The sequence below is a fragment of the Ambystoma mexicanum genome, chromosome 5q (genome assembly GCF_040938575.1).
Source record: "Ambystoma mexicanum isolate Mex_15411 chromosome 5q, UKY_AmexF1_1, whole genome shotgun sequence".
Taxonomy (NCBI): Eukaryota; Metazoa; Chordata; class Amphibia; order Caudata; family Ambystomatidae; genus Ambystoma; species Ambystoma mexicanum.
In genome coordinates this window covers 39,738,790-39,755,840 of record NC_090933.1, presented here as the reverse complement: position 1 = coordinate 39,755,840, position 17,051 = coordinate 39,738,790, and the positions used below count along the sequence as shown (strand labels likewise).

General features: G+C 47.5%; 1 protein-coding gene across 2 annotated transcripts in view; it reads left to right on the top strand.

Annotated features, from left to right (window-relative positions):
- The window catches only part of ANKS6 (ankyrin repeat and sterile alpha motif domain containing 6), a 934,279-nt gene that overhangs the window by 426,752 nt on the left and 490,476 nt on the right, over positions 1–17,051 (top strand). The gene's annotated exons all lie outside the window — the stretch shown is intronic.

Here is a 17,051-nt window from a genome sequence, read left to right as displayed (position 1 = left end):
GAGAGTTAATCTTGTTACTTTCAGTCACCCTCTTCCTCGGCTCAGTGTTTGTGTAAAAAGAGGGTGGGGGAGTTGGGACCTCAGAGAATCCTAAAAAATAGGATTGGTTAGATGAACAAAAAAGGGGGGAATACTGCGTCTCACTATTGGTTGCCTCACCCCCTCACCTAGGTGATCAACAAGCAAGGGCCCACCCCCAGGAATTGGATCCAAAAGCGATGGCCGTGTCCTGGCCACCTGGATGACAAGTACCGAGGACTAGCGGGTGAGACAGACTTTGGTTTCTCACAGTTGGGAGGGCCATGTTGTAACATTTCTCATATTTTTTTGTGGCTTCCAAATCTCCCACAGCATACCCAAAGTGGAGTGGCTCCTTATCTTCTGTTACTTCCATGCTGGTAGCAGCACTGCCCAACAGTGACTTTTCTCAAACAAGATGACCAATTGCTTAGACTCGTGGACCCAGAGGTGGGGCACTATCATGGGCATAGGTCCAATTTTAAGTGGTGGGGATATAATAGCTTTTATGCAAGCTGCAGTTGTCATGTAAGCTTGCTTACAAAAGTTAAAGTGGACTGACTGTCTCTGCAACTTCTGCTGCTGCTCAGCGCCTGCGCATAATGAACGTGCTCAGCCAAGGCTGGAGAACAAACAACTGCACGTGCCCTGCCTGCGCAGTGAGTGCACTACTGCACAGCCTCGGGCTTCATTTTTCAGTACGAAGGAAAAGCCAGGCAGTGACGCGTACTCCAGTGACTCTCTGCGAGTCTGACACTGTGTGTTAACTTATCGAGGGAGACAGTCACTTCCAAAAGCGTTGTTTATACGTGTAAATCTCCTGTTACTGTAGGTAATGCTCCTGTTAACAGCTTTATTAATGACTTTGTTTATAAACTAAATTAAATAACTAGATTGAGCCCAACTTTGTTTAATATCACTGATGCATAGTTGGTATTACGTTGTTGTGTAGTCATATTCCTGTTTATATACCCTTAACTGTAATATAGGGAAGGCTTCTAGTGACCAGAATATAGCACCTTTTAGGGCACACCCTTACAATTTGTGCTGACTTAGATTTTGTTGCCAAGATATAAAATGTATGCGATATGCGCCTCTGCGGATCGCCCGTACAAGGTGATGAGGGGATGCACATTTAGTCTGCTGGCCACAATTACTGCTTGTTCATAGCCATGGGAATGTGACTAAGTTGAAAGTGTTTTGGGAATCATCTGAAAGCCTGACCATTTGCGCATGGTCTCCACTGTCGTCGTGCAAGAACACAGGTGTCCGCAGCAGGCGCTCCATAATGTCATATGCATACATCCCCAATTTCAATTGCCTGTCTCCTGCGCGCATACCTTTTGTCAAATACTTCTTCGAATGGATTGTGTCCTCCCACGTATTCCTCATTTTATGATCATCGTATCCCAGCTTCAGCTGCTTTGGAAACATTTTTCACTAGGGGGCGCTGTCTTCGAGACCGCGGAGTCGATGTCCCTCGAGGGCTGCCGTCGGGCGTCGACGACCTCCGCTGTATAAAGTGCTCAAGCAGCGCCCGTTACCTCAGTTCCGTTTTTCCGACGCAACTGCTTCATGTCACGAACGGCGCATCTAAAATATCTTCGATGTCTTCATCTTCAAATGTCTGTGTGGCAGGAAGATGTCTATTACTGACCCCCATTGGAATTGCCTCTGGTGCCTCAGCCCAGACCATCGGGTTGAGGAGTGCGGGTCCTGCCAGGCCATGTCAAATAAGGCTCTTAGGGAACAGAGAGGTAAGCTGGCGGTGGGGGAGGACAAGTATAAGTCTTCGAAAAGACGAAAGGGTTCGGATGAATCCGTTAGAAAATCTCGTCACGAGTCAAGGAGGTAAAGATCTGAAAGTCGCTCGAGGAAGTCTTCCTCGTCTTTGACGAAAAAGTCAAGAAAGTGACATCATAGGTCTTCTTCCTCCTCGTCCTCTTCAGAGAGGAGAGTAACTTACCCTTCAAAACACGATTCCCCAAGAAAATCGGAGGCCTTTAGGGCTTCGATGTTAAAAATATTTTAGAAAGCGGCCCAGACCCCCTCGAAGTTGCCGCGTGGTGATCATGCCTTTACTCACTCTAAAAGTGACAGAGGAAAATCAAGATCCAAACACGCAAGGGTTGAAAGAGTCGAGTGTCTTCACGGGAAAGTTCCTCAACGCCTCACTCTAAGTCTAAGCCTCCGGTGCACAAATCGGGGCAAAAGGAATCAGCATCGACGTCGAAGTCTAAGGCAAAACTTGACTCGACATTGTCGACGACCATAGCGTCGAAACCAATTACAAAGATGGCGTCGACACCTGTATCTTCGACAGCATTGAAGCCTTTTTCGACAGCATCAAAGCCTCCTTTGACACCGTCAAAGCCAGCGTATAACCTATCGACGCCTTTAACGCCTTTATTGAGGCCTCCTCTAATACCAAGGCCCAAGTCGACGCCATTTTCTATGCCTAGACAAGTTCCACCTTCTTTGCCTGAAAAGGCTTTTCGCCGTCAATCTAGACAAGAATTCTTTACATCCATGTCTTCTATATATGAGGAACATTCCTCTGAAGAGGACGTAACTCCAGCTGGAGTTAGATTTGGGGCAAGAGGTCCCTGAAGAACTGGTGGACCCACAATCAAAAATAACAGACTTGTAGGATTGCCTACAAAATGCCAGTGGCTTGGACACTTCTCCTGAAGTGGATTTTGAGAGGCCAGGCCCTACAGATCATGCTGATTCCAGTTATAGGAATCTTATGGGAAGGTTCATCTATTTTATGGGATGGAAAGCAGCTTCTCTGGATTTTGACCAGGATGACATGACTGATATCCTGAGTGAGGGTCCCTTTAAAAGATCCTGTTTTACCATTCCATAAAGCTTTACAAAAAAGGGTAATGGTAAATTGGAATAATCCTGACTCAATTCCAGCAGTAAATAAAAAACTGGTACCAAAATATAGACCAGCCTTATCAGACCCAGAGTGTGTATCCAAGCATCCCTCTCCCGAAAGCCTTGTAGTTCAAGCTGCAACTTCCACTAGGCAATTAGCTTATCCATTAATACCACCAGATGAGGACGATAAAAAAGTTGATGCTTGGGCACGGAAAGCCTTTACTTCGGGCAGCATGGCCCTGAAATCAACTAATGTCACTTGCACATTAGTGAGATTTACTTAAACCCTGTGGGACTGCATGTCTTCAGCGGCTGAAAGCATCCCGGAAGGTGAGGAACGGGATGGTTTCCTGGCTATAGTGAAGGATGGTAAAGAGGCTATGGAGGAATGCCTTCAGTCAGGATTGGACACTGCGGATAGTATAAGCAGGTCCATGGCTTCTAGCACGGTCTTGCGCAGATTTGCATGGCTAAGAAAATCTGGATTTGCACCTGATGTGCAGTCTAGACTACTTAATATACCTTTTGATGGCTTGAGGTTGTTTGGCAGCAAGGCAGACGAGAGCCTGGAGAAGCTGCAGACCTTGAATGCGACAGCAAAGTCACTGAGCACTGCTATAAGGCAACCTCAACAACACTCTTACGCAGGCTCATCTTCCTGGAAGAGTCACCCTTTTCGCTTTTATTCCTCTTTTGGAAAAGGAAGAGGGCATGCCAGTCACAGAGGCCAACAGAGAAAACCTTTTTGTGGTGGAAAAGGGAGAGGTGCTAGATCAGCCACAGCAGCGGCTACTGCCTCCTCACCCACTGCTGCAGCCGCTGCAAAGCCATTTTGAGGTCGTAACCCACAAAACCCCAGTGGGAGGCAGAATCACTCATTATCTGGACGAATGGCGGGACATTACATCAGATGCGTGGGCACTAGAGATAGTGACCCATGGTTACTGTCTTCCTTTTCATCAAAGACCTCAAGATCATCCACTGGGAGCCAACACTGTAAAGATTCCAGACCCGCTCCTTGTGCAGGAGATTTTAACCCTGCTAGAGAAAGGTGCAATAGAACATGTACCTGTGGCGGAGAGGAACAAGGGTTGGTACTCCCCCTATTTTCTCATCCCCAAAAAGGACGGAAGATTGAGACCCATCTTGGACTTGAGAAGCTTGAACAAATTCCTCAGGAAGGACAAGTTCTCGATGGTAACCCTTTCTCAGATCCTTCAGGCTCTCCAACTTCAGGACTGGCTGGTTTCCTTGGACCTTCAGGATGCTTACTTTCATGTGCCAATTCATCTCAAGCACAGGAAGTACCTGAGGTTCGCAATTGGTGGTTCTCATTATCAGTTTTGAGTTCTACTATTTGGGCTAACCTCCGCCCTGAGGGTTTTCACCAAACTGATGGCTGTGGTGGCAGTGAGTATCAGAAGAAGGGGGATTCACGTCTACCCTTACCTGGACGATTGGCTAATAAGGGCGAATTCATCCGAACGAGCCCAGGAACATCTGGCCTTGACCTGCCATTTCTTACACAGCCTGGCCTTCTCCCTCAATTACAAGAAGTTGCAAATGATTCCAAGCCAAAAACTCCAATTCATCGGAGCGATGCTGGATACTTCCTCAGGGAAAGCCTCGACTCCCGAGGAGAGAGCTCACACATTCTGTAGAAGGTAACGAAATTTCAAAATGCCCTACATCTACCGGCATTCGACTTCCTAAGGAGATCTCTTCAGTGGACCCTCAGGACTCAATGGTCCCAGTTTTCGGGGGAGATGTCGGATCTTCTACAAGTCCCAACCAAAGTGGCTCAAGATCTTCTATGGTGGGCTTGCAAGGAGAATATCCTCAAGGGGGAGCAGTTTTGCCAACTATGGCCGGAGATAACGGCAGTGACGAACGCCTCACTCACTGGGTGGGGAGCCCACACCAACGATCTGACAATCAGCGGTCGTTGGTCTCCATCGGAGTCCAAACTACACATCAACCTTTTGGAGCTGAGAGCAATCAGATTAGCTCTGAAGGCTTTTCTGCCCTCTACACAAGGAAAGAATGTCCTGATAATGAAGGACAACACAGTGGCCATGTACTACCTCAAAAGAGGAGGCGTAGGATCACTTCCACCGTGCAGAGAGGCAATGCAGCTCCGGTTCTGGACAATGCAAGAAGGAATCTCTCTATCGGCAGTTCACCTGGCCCGAGAGCTAAACACGGCGGCAGACGCTCTGAGCAGGCAGAGCACAGTCTCCCACAAATGGGAGCTAGCTCAGGAAGTCCTTCAAGAGATCTTCGCCCTTTGGGTAACCTCCCAAGTAGATCTGTTTGCGACCGAGACAAACCAGAAATGCGAACTACATTGCTCAAGGGAATCTCCCAGAGAGGAGCTGCAGGGGACGCGTTCATAGTGGACTGGGTATTTCCACTCCTTTATGCGTTTCCTCCAAACCCTGTGAGTCCTCATGTAATCAGGAGGTTGAGAAAGTTCAGGAAAACCATGATCCCAATTTCCCCAATTGGGCCAGGAGTATGTGGTACCCGGACCTTCTGGACATGTCCATCTGCCTTCCAGCATGTCTTCCACAAAGAGAGGATCTTCGCTCGCAAGAGGAAGGTCGAGTTCTCCATCCAGAGGTCAAGACACTCGGCCTTCACGCATCGTTTCTGAGAGGCTAAAATATAAGGATTGGGACCTCCCGGATGACGTAATGGAGATTTTGCTTTCGGCCAGAAGGCCAGCAACAAAATCCCTGTAACGGTGTCGTTGGAATAAATTCAGTGACTGGCGCAGGAACAAGAATGTGGATCCATTTCTTTGTAATACTCCAACAGTACTTTCTTTTCTCTTGCACTTAGCCAATTTGGGGCTCCAAGTTGGTACGATAAAAGGTTACTTGGCAGCGCTATCGATCTTTAAGCGCTCCTTGGAAGAGGTGTCCTATTTTAAAATGCCTTTAGTCATTCATTTCTTGAAAGGGTTTACAAATGTATACCCTCCAACACCTTTTCAGGTGCCCACCTGGGACTTAAATCTAGTCTTAAAATGTCTCATGTGTGCTCCTTTCGAGCCCTTACACTCTTGCCCATTAAGACTGCTCACTCTTAAGACGATTCTGTTAGTGGCTATAACATCAGCCCGCAGGGTAAGTGAGTTGCAGGCACTATCTTGTAAGCCTCCTCACACCATTTTCCATAGGGACAAGGTAATTTTAAAAGTCAAACCATCTTTCTTGCCTAAAATAGTGTCTGATTTTCATCTGTCACAAAAGATTGTTCTACCTTCCTTTTATCCTCCACCTCACACTAGTAAGGAAGAGGAAAGGTTATATAGACTGGACCCAAAAAGGGCTCTCAGTTTCTATTTCCAGATTGACAAATCTCTGACATTGTGACCAACTATTTGTTGGATATACTGGGCACAAATTGGGCCTTGCAGTAACTAAACACTCTTTCCAGATGGATAATGTTGGCCATCTCACAGTGCTATAAATTGGCAGGAAAAGAGCCTCCGGATGGTTTAGGGGCTCATTCAGCTAGAGGCATGGCAACTTCCACGCCCCTTCAGAGGGGTGTCCCTGTGCAGGATATTTGTGCTGCGGTCACCTGGTCATCAATGCACACCTTTGTAAAGCACTACTGCTTGGACTGTACTTCATACCAAGGAGGACTATTTGCAAAAGCTGTCCTTCATTCTGTCCATAATTAAAATTTCTAGTACTCTCACCTCCAAAATTACCACTGCTATGGGAGTCTATCATAAGATGAGGAATACGTAGGAGGACACAATCCATTCGAAGAACAAGTTAACCAACGGTAACTTTCTTTCGATTGGATGTTCCTCCCACGTATTCCTCATCGACCCTCCCATCCTCCTACCTCTCCGTACAGTTTAGGCCAGTTGCATTCTAACTTCCTTAAGAGCCTAAAGACTTAAAGCCTGATCAACTGATGCGACCACGAACACCGTAAAAACAGAACTGAGGTAACGGGCGCTGCTCCGAGCCCTTTATACAGCGGATGATGTCGATGCCCGACGGCAGCCCTCGAGGGACATCGACTCAGCGGTCTCGAACACAGCACCCCCTGTTGAAACATTTTTCCGAAGCAGCTGAAGCTGGGATATGATTATGGTAAAATGAGGAATACGTGGGAGGAACATCCAATCGAAAGAACGTTACCGTTAGTAAGTAACTTGTTCATCTTTCTAGATGTGACTGCCTCCCTGGGAGGAAACCGATCTGGTCAGAGTTCACCAACTTTGGGCTGAAAATCTCGAACCTGGATGCCCGCGTCCTCGGTAAAGCTTTGGTATCCACTGTCAAAAGGGATATCAGTCTAAAAGATGTGCAGTCTCTGGGGTCTCGCCACCCCCCCCACCCCCATCCCTTGTGTATGACTGGCATCAATGCTGTATAATACAAAGGCGGGCCATCCGTCCTTCCAGAATGTGGTTGAATAGCTTGGTTAAGAACGGTGCAACCAGTCCTGAAAATTGCATTTCGTATAAATTCCTATTGTATATCTGTCCTCCCCCGTTCCCTTACCCGCCGGCATTCTACAGATAGCTTAATAATTCTTAATGGCTTTCAATAAGTGTACTTTCTGATGTTTGTTAATCTGCTTAGAATCACATGCTGTGCATAGTCCGACATCCAGTGGTCACTGCGGAATATTGCATCTTGTTTTTTGAAAGTCGAAAAGGGGACGTCGACCATAGGCATGTCTGTAATACTATCCCTATAGTGACGTGTGGTGTACCCAAAATCCCTCATGCGTCGAGGTCCCTCGGATTGTTTTTTTCCGCCCAGTATACTGGTCGCCTTATGCGGAGCTCGTAAGAGACCTTGCCATTAACATTTATCCGACCCTTGGTCGTTTTTTGTCAGTTATCGATAACCCATACGCCTCCAGCCCTCTTCGACGGCTAAGCAACTTCCCCGCCGAGTCAAGATCTTCGACGGCAGTGGATCCTATCGGTGCTGCCGAACACGTGGCCCGGCCTACACAGTAGGGAGAGTGGGGGTTGTTGGGGACATTTCTTTTTTCTTCTAGAATGCCTTTCTCTTCCCCCTCCCCCTTTCCTTCAGGGTCGTTATCACTTATTATCACATCCTCAGCTATGGAGAGGACGCCTTTTAGATTTTGCCCTCGTAACGCAAATTCACGTGGAAGGATAAGCATAAGCGATGTGACCGCTGCTTACCCCTCGACCACAACCTGTGCGGCCTGTAAACTCCTTCGTCCAAAAACTTTGAAGGACCGCAGGGTCAAAAGGTGGGCAACCTATGCTATGTCGAAGGCCGATTCCTCACCCGCCGCCGCCGAATGTGACGAGGGGGACAGTGATAACGCTACCTCCGCTTCGGAGGTTGTCGACCTCTCTAAGGAGCGCTCCCGCTCCTCCGCATCTGTTCCCGCCCCCGAAAAGTTCGGCTCACGACCTTCTTATGGGGATGTACAACTAAACACACAACACACAACCCACAGCCCTTCCTCGACCAAGTCGAAGAAGGCCCCAGCGCCAATGGAGACGCCGAATCTACCGGCAACCTCCGCTGACCGTAAGGGTCGCCAGCCCTCCCCGCAGCCGCATGCGCGACTAGCGACTGGGCCGTCCACAACTAAGGGCACTACCACCAAAACGCCAGACGAAATGCCTCGTAAGAGAGCGACTGTCGGCGAAAAGGTTCCGCCGAAAACCGTTCATGACCAGCCCTCGACAAACTAGTCCTCGAAAGCTTGGCTAGGATAGTCTCCACTGACGCTCACAGACGGATGGCGAAAGAGGCGCTGACACCCGTTCACAAGGCCAGAGAGACGCCGAAATCTACAGAAGGTACGCCGGATCCCCCCGCCCCCCTGTCGAAGGGACGACCTAAAGATAGATCCCCATTGCCCGGCCCACGAGAAGGTTTCTCAGAGGGCAAAGGGGGTATATCCTCCGCGCTATGGGACAAGAGAGATGCATTAGGGCCAAATATCCAAGACTCTTTGACCCAGTTCAAGAGGAAATTAATACATATGACCTCAATGAAGAGTACCCACATTTTCATGAAGATGAAGAGTTCTTAAATGCTGAGGATCTCCAAGACCCTGTAGAGGGCTTTGAAGAAGACCCAGACATAGGTGGATCACAGCCCTGGCAGTCTCCAGGGGCGTAACAGACCCTGACATTTTAGATCTGTCCTCTCCTCAGACCACACCGGTCAGAGACACGTCCCCTGTGGATGACCAACCCACTTTCAATGCACTGCTACGCAAGGCGGCAGCACGTTTTGAAATTGACTTTGGGGAAATTACTCCAGAAGTAGACTTTGTGGAAAAAATAATTAAAGAAAAACCACCTACTAGACTGAGGCAAGAAGGGGTATGGCCTGACAAGAGGCACCTAGTCCCATCTTTATCCACAACTGCATTGGTTAGAGGTGTCAACCCAAGAATTGAGAAGCTTTTTAGCCCCTCGCTGTCAGACCCCCTATATATTAGGGGTCACGCCATACCTAATTCCTTGGTAGTAACTACCACGAGTAAAAGGGCGGGGGTTCCACTATCTACTAGCGAAGCACCCCCAGACAAGGAGGGGAAGAAGCTTTACGCCTTGAGAAAGAGGATTACATCCTTAGCGGCTTTCTCCACACGGATTGCCAACAACAATACTTTGTTGGCAAGCTACGCTGATGCCCAATGGGGAATGTTACGCGAAGGCCTGCAAGAAGCTCCTGAGCCCTTATGAACACGTTTGTTAGCCATTGTGGCAGAAGGTACTCGGGTAAACCAAAGCATTATTAAGAACACGCTAGATACTGTGGAAACGGCTGGCCGGTCACTAGTCCAGGCGGTACTTCTTAAGCGTCATGTTTGGCTCAGGAACTCGGGTTTTAAGCCAGAAACCCAGGCGTCCCTCATCAACTAACCCCTTGAAGACTCAAACCTTTTAGGCAAGGCGGTTGACGACGCACTGGAGAAAGCTAAGAAGGAATTCGAAATCCTGAAGACTCTGGACCAAATCACAAGGCCTCCTAATAAGCGAGGTTACGGCAACAAATGCTTTTTTCGTGGCCAACGACAAAACCAACAACAATACCCCTCAACAAGGAACTGGTCCTCCGCTCAGGTAACCAGTTAACAATATACACAGAGAGGGCAACGTCGGGGAAAGGAAAGAGGTCGGGCCCCACTCCCAGAGGCTCCCTGGCTACCAACACCAAATGACCTGAAAGTTCGGGTCCCCTCCCATGCATCTCCGGTCGGGGGCCGGTTAACATCATTACTACAAGCATGGGAGGGAATTACCACACACCACTGGGTACTGTCAACAATAGCCCACGGTTACTGCATCGAATTCAGTCGGTACCCAACATTCAGACCCCCAAGGGGAAGACACCTTTCACCGGAACACCTCTGCATTCTTCTTCAGGAAGTCGAACTGCTACTGGGAAAAGGAGCAATAGAGGTCGTGCCTCTATCACAGGTAAAGGAGGGTATTTATTCAGTGTACTTCCTTGTACCCAAAAAGGATTTAACCATGCGCCCTGTACTAGATCTGCGCCCAGCGAACAAATTTGTAAAACCTCAGAAATTTCGTATGGTGACTTTACAGGAGGTAATCCCCCTGCTCTCACAGGGGGATTACATGGCAACACTGGACATGAAAGATGCATACTTTCATATTTCAATGTTGCCAGCGCACAGAAAATATCTCAGGTTCACGATAGAAGGCAAACACTATCAGTTCAAGGTGCTACCCTTCGGCATAGCTTCAGCGCCAAGGGTATTCACGAAGGTACTGGCAGTGGCAGCGAGACACCTGCGCGGGTTGTCCATTCCAGTCTACCCTTACCTCGACGACTGGCTCATTACAGGGGATTCTTTCGAAACATGCTCCTCAAATACCCAAAAGACTGTAGACCTTTTGTTCCACCTGGGCTTCTCCATCAACGAAAAGAAGTCCAGTCTAGACCCCAGCCAAGTCAAGCAATTCCTAGGGGCTCTAATTCGAACAAAGGACGGCCTCGTCTTCCCCTCCAACGAGAGGGTCCAAAATATGCTGTTTCAGATCCCTCACTATGTAGCCGGTCGAGAAGTGACGGTACGCAAAGCCATACGACTGCTAGGAATGATGGCGTCATGTATTTATTTGGTAAATCACGCACGCCTGTGCATGCGCCCAATGCAAGAGTGGCTCAACAGTCAGTGGTGTCAGGCCAGCAGACAATGGGACGATCTAGTGGCGGTCTTGCAGGCCTTGTTTCTCTCGCTGCGATGGTGGTCGAAGGAAAACCTCATGTTGGGGAAACCATTTGCCACCCCTACAGTGGAAGCCACTCTAACAGACTCATCCCTCACAGGATGGGGGGCTCACCTATCCCATCAGACTGCACACAGAGTTTGGACTCAGAGTGTGGCATCCAAACACATAAACTTGCTGGAACTGCTGGCGGTCTTCAAAGCACTGAAGGCTTTCCAGACACACCTACAAGGGAAAACAGTGCTGGTCCTCACAGACACTACCACACCCATGTACTACCTGAACAAGCAAGGGGGCACTCACTCTCCAGGACTGTCCAAGCTGTCCCAGAATATCTGGAAGTGGGCTCTCAAACACATGTTCCTGTTATCTCAACATGTACCAGGGGAACTCGATCTTCTGGCAGACGAACTCAGCACAGACTTTCCTCTGCCCGCAGAGTACGAATGGCGACTACATGAAGACATCGTCTCCAACGTTTTTGCAGAATGGGGCTTCCCAGAGATCGACCTCTTCGCAAATCTGGAGAACACCCAATGCCAAGATTACGTCTCCAGGTACCCCCAGAACCCCTCCAAGGGGAACGGTATCTGGATAACATGGTCAGGGAAATGTGTCTACACCTCCCCCCACTCCGACTCCCCTTCTCAACAAGATAGTGCACCAGGAACCAGTTACCATGACACTGGTGGCCCCCATGTGGGCCCGACAACCCTGGTTCGCTCGTCTAATGGAGATGTCACTGTCTCCTCCGGTGAAACTACCCTGCCCGTACAACATGCTGTCACAGGACAGGGGCCGAACGCTGCACCCATGCCCAGACCCTGAACCTGGCAGCCTGGCTTCTGGAGTCATAGAATTTGGACATTTGCAGCTCCCACAGAGATGCATGGACATTCTCAGAGAGGCAAGGAAACCGAACACTTGTTACTGCTACTCTAGCAAGTGGAAACGGTTCGTCATCTGGTTTAAGTCAAAGAGAATCAACCCCGTTGAGTGCTCTCCCACACACATTGTTCTTTACCTGACTCACTTGTTGGACTCAGGATTAGTCTTTAATTCTATTAAAGTTCACCTAGCTGCACTTTCCGCATACACTACGTCCCAACATAAGGTGTCATGGTGGAAAGTTCCAGTTATTAAAGCCTTCATGGAAGGAGTGAAAAGAATTCACCCTCCTGTATCTAACCTAGCTCCCGGATGGGACCTGAATGTGGTACTAACCATGCTAATGGGCTCCCCCTTTGAACCCATGCATAAAGCAACCCTTAAGAGTCACACTCTTAACTGCTTTCCTAATAGCTATCACCTCCATTAGGAGAGTGAGTGAACTACAAGCGCTCTCTATACTAGATCCCTTTGTAACAGTTCACAAAGATAAAGTGGTTCTACGCACACACCCTAGGTTTGCACCGAAGTTCATTTCGAAATTCCATGTCAACCAGTCTATGGAACTACCAACGTTCTTTCAAAACCCATCTAACTTGGGAGAAAAAAGCCTGCACACACTTGATGTGCGCAGAGTGGTCATGTTTTATATGGCAAGGACTAGACCACTGAGAAAGACTAATCAGTTCTTTGTCTCGGTGGCGGCAGGAAGAGAAGGAGATGCAGTTTCCAAATCCACTATATCTAGTTGGATTGTCCAATGCATCACTCTGTTACACTCTTGCTAATAGAGAACTGCCCTTCAAGCCAAGAGCACATTCCACTCGAGGCACTGGGGCATCCATAGCATTCATTGCAAATGTTCCCCTGGAGTCCATTTGCAAGGACGGCAACCTGGAGATCTATACACACCTTTACAAAACACTATTGTCTAAATTCCCATTCTAAATCTGATTCCCAGCTGGAACAAGCAGTACTAAGACATCTTTTCTCTACTGTTCCTTCTCACAACCCACCTCCAACTCTGGGTACTGCTCGCTAGTCTATGCACAGCATGTGATTCTAAGCAGATTAAAAAACATCAGAAGACATGCATTACTTACCGTAAAAACATTTCTGATGGTTGTATCTGCTTAGATTCACATGCGCCCACCCTTCCTACCCGCTCGGATGGAAGGAACATAGACGTCTTATTACTTTCTCCCTTTTCTGTACTCACTCACGTAATAAGGCTCCCTCATGGCAGAAAAATACAAACAGAGGGACCTCGACGCGTGAGGGATTTTGGGTACACTACACGTCACTATAGGGATAGTATTACAGACACGCCTATGATCGATGTCCCCTTTTCGACTTTCGAAAAACAAGATGCAATACTCCGCAGTGACCACTGGATGTCGGACTATGCACAGCATGTGAATCTAAGCCGATACAACCATCAGAATGCTTTTACGGTAAGTAATGCATGTCATATTGTGCTTATGAAGCATCCTGTGTGATATTGCCAAAATAATCCCTAAGTTATTACTCTTTCCGGAGTCTCCCTAATTCTAAGCCCTTTTGATTTTGTAAGATTAATAGTGAACCCCGAGATCAACCAAAACCCTTCCAGGAACCTGATCAAGGGGGGTCTCCATAGTCCCCATGTAAAAAAGAATATTCACCCACATTGGCAGTTTATCACTGGACCCTGAACTCTCAGGCCATAATACCCTCTCTATTCTGCCTCCATTGACCCAAAGACTCCATGGCAAGGGCAAAGAGTGGAGGTGAAAGTGGGCAATCCTATCTGGTACCTCTGAGCTCTGTTTATTCTAGTCTTAAGGACCTGATAGTTTGCAATAATTATTCTTAGGAAACTTAGGTAGCTGCTGTGCAGTTGGCAGAGAGAGCAAGTTAGCACAGTGTAGAGGTGTGGCCTCTGTGGAACAAAGCAAACAGCTAGTGGCGTAGCTTCTGTACGCACACAGTGAGCAGATCCGACAGGAAAGCTACAGTTCTGGCACTCGCCCCCCCTCACTCCCACATTACCAAGGAGTAAGAGGTAGTGCAAGCTGCGGATAAGGAGCGGTACCATCAGGGAAAGTAATCTGCACAGTTTCCAGTTACTGTCAGCAGAGATTCTCGCAGCAGGGCGGGCCAGTGACCCGCCATGGAGGCCTTGAAGGCTGACACTACCACCACTGGAAGGGGAAAAAGGTGTTGATTATAGAGTTTACGGTCAGTGGCAAGTGTTAATTCTCAGCATTTGCAGGTATTAGAAAACAAAATGGACTGGTGGCAGGAGAGCATATGAGTCTGTCCACAAGAGGCTGTGCACAACAGAGGTAAAGTAAAATAGTGGTTACAGGTGTATATGTATTTGTAACAGAAGCCCTTGTAAGCATGTATGAAATATGGCATGGAATAATGGCAAACTTGGTTACAGCAGTCAGAGATTATGTAAATGTGCTATTAGCCAACCTAAACTAGCCTGCAGCATTCGCAGGTCAGCGCCTTTATTTTTATTTATTTTATTGTGTATTTATAAGGTGCTTGTACAGCAAGTAAATTGTTTCAAAGTGCCCACAGGGAAGGAACAGGGGATTGAAAAAACCACTGAAGGATAAAGACAGCCCTATTAAGCATTGTGAGCATTCAGAACGTGTAAGTGCAGGGAGAGGAGAGGAGGAAAAGGGAGTGGGGGGGGTAAGTGCTAGGAGTGTCCGTGCTCATGTGTGGGCAGCAGATGTTAGTGTCTAGTTGAGGAAGTTCTAGGGATAAGGCAGCTGCCAATAAATAGGTAAGTACAGGCCTACATTGGCATAGGCCAGTGGGTGCCAAGACAAGTGCTAGGAGCGGGCGGAGGCTGACAGTGATTGGGTGTGGGAGGCCAGGGCCCTGGTCACCAATCTCAGCAACTGTGGGATTAGCAGAGGAGAGAGAAAGGGAAGGAGGTGGTGAAGTCTTGAGAACAACCTAAATCATTGGCAAACATACATTACGGTAGGGGTTCACGTGCGAGGACACCACAGGTACAGCTCATTACTCTAGTGGAACCTGTCACAAAAAGTGCTCTTGCTCATCCGTGTGCCATCCTTCACATTAACAAACATACAGTGAAGCTCAAGAATCAATCCAAGAAGGATGGGCACACACAACAGCATTCAAGGTGCACGCATGTGTAAGAATCCCAGACTGGACAGGATGCCTTGACACAATCCACAAAGTGACAATGGCAGATAGCACACAATGTGTACACCTGCTGGAGGCACTACAAAATATTGTAGACAATGAACGAAAAGGTAAACCGGCTTCTGCACTTGTGGAAACATTGTGTGAGCATGTGTGTAAAGAACAGTGGGGTCTGCAACCTTTGGCTCCCAGATGTGTTTGGACTACCATTCCCATCCGGCCTGTACAGCATAGTCAATGTCAGGAGATCATGGGAATGGTAGTCCAAACACATCTGGGAGCCAAAGGTTGCAGACCCCTGCCGGATAGCACTAAGATCCAGAAAGAGCTAACTCCACAAAAAACAGACTTGAAAAAAATAAAATTAGCAAGACCTGAAAGGGAGGTGATGCCACAATAATCTGAAGATACTGGACCTGCCTGAAAGAACTACCTGTACGGGTGCAGAAGTAAGACTCAGACACAGAGGTGGCACATTTCTGGGTGTATTAATTATGAAAGGATTGGGAAAATGCCTCTATCCCTACAGCTAAGAGGGGGTTCCCTACCTCAAAGGAAATTAGTGACGCTGTCAGGCAGTCCAAAACTAAAAAGTCTGTCACTGCCCTGTCTCAAAACCTACCTCTGTCGCTAACACTAATCTAAAGCAACTGTGCAAGGATGATCTCTTTTCAAAGTAGAAAGAGTTTTTTTGTGTTTTCAACCAACAGAAATGTTCCCAGTCGCTCTGGTAGTAAAAAGTAATCCAAAATACTGTTCCAAAATACAAGACTCCAATGCTAGTGCTGTGCTCCTTTCCCCTAGACTTCTTATCTTATGCTCATTCCTGAGCCCCTTTATCCCTTCTGGTAAAGTGTCACTGGGCAATTCACCTGGGAATGCGCTTTGTGTTCACGCTTCTCCCACTCTTAGGCATGATTTTCGGTATGTCTTTGACTCTTTGTGTGCTCATGGGCTATGGGGTTTTCTTTTTACTCCATAGGGTATCATCTGTTTTTGTGTATGTGTTACACAGCACCCTCAGTGCACCCTTGCTGAGGCCTCACTGTCCTGGCTCTAGGAGGTATTTCCCTACCTCGACCAAAACTAAATGACTGTCCAGTGTCAGTGTACAAAACAATGTGATGTGTCCGAAATCCTATCCCTCCCCTCACATTCTATAAAATTGTAATATGTAAAGGGTAATGTCTTTGGCCTGGTAAGTGCCCAAACGTTCAAATTAAGTATATAAATCCAACACAAACGTTCGTAATGGATAAAGGTCACAGTTCCAGGGGACACCTCCTTTCCCCAGCTTTCTTTTCAAGACAGTTCAAATTCTTAATTGCATGAACCTTCCTTGAGGCTCTTTGTTCAACAAAATACTTATATACAAAAAAAATAACTTGGATTTAAGTCCCAACTTACTAGGGCACGTGGTGTACTCCTCTGCCAGGTTCTCTGTTCGATTTTTCTTTTTTTTTTTTTTTTACCTTTGAATTTCGCCTGGTGTATTCTTCTGCCAGAACTTCTTCATGAGATTTGTTTTGCACAATTGCAAACTTGACTTTGCCCTGGAGTACTTTCCTGCCAGTTCTTTTCATCTGATTTGCTTCATATAACTGCAAACTTGCCTTTGCCTGGGTGCCCCTCCTGCCAGGGCTTGTCATCTGATTTGCTATGTACTATTGTGGAGTTGCTTTTGCCTGGTTTATTCTCCTGCAAGGGCTCGTCACCTGATTTAATTTGTACCGTTGAGAACTTGCTTTTCTATCATATTCATCTGATTGACTTTATACAAATGCAAACTTGCTTTTCTCTTGCATTTATTAGGTAAACCCTTTTTGGGTAATATTGGGTTTCATATTCC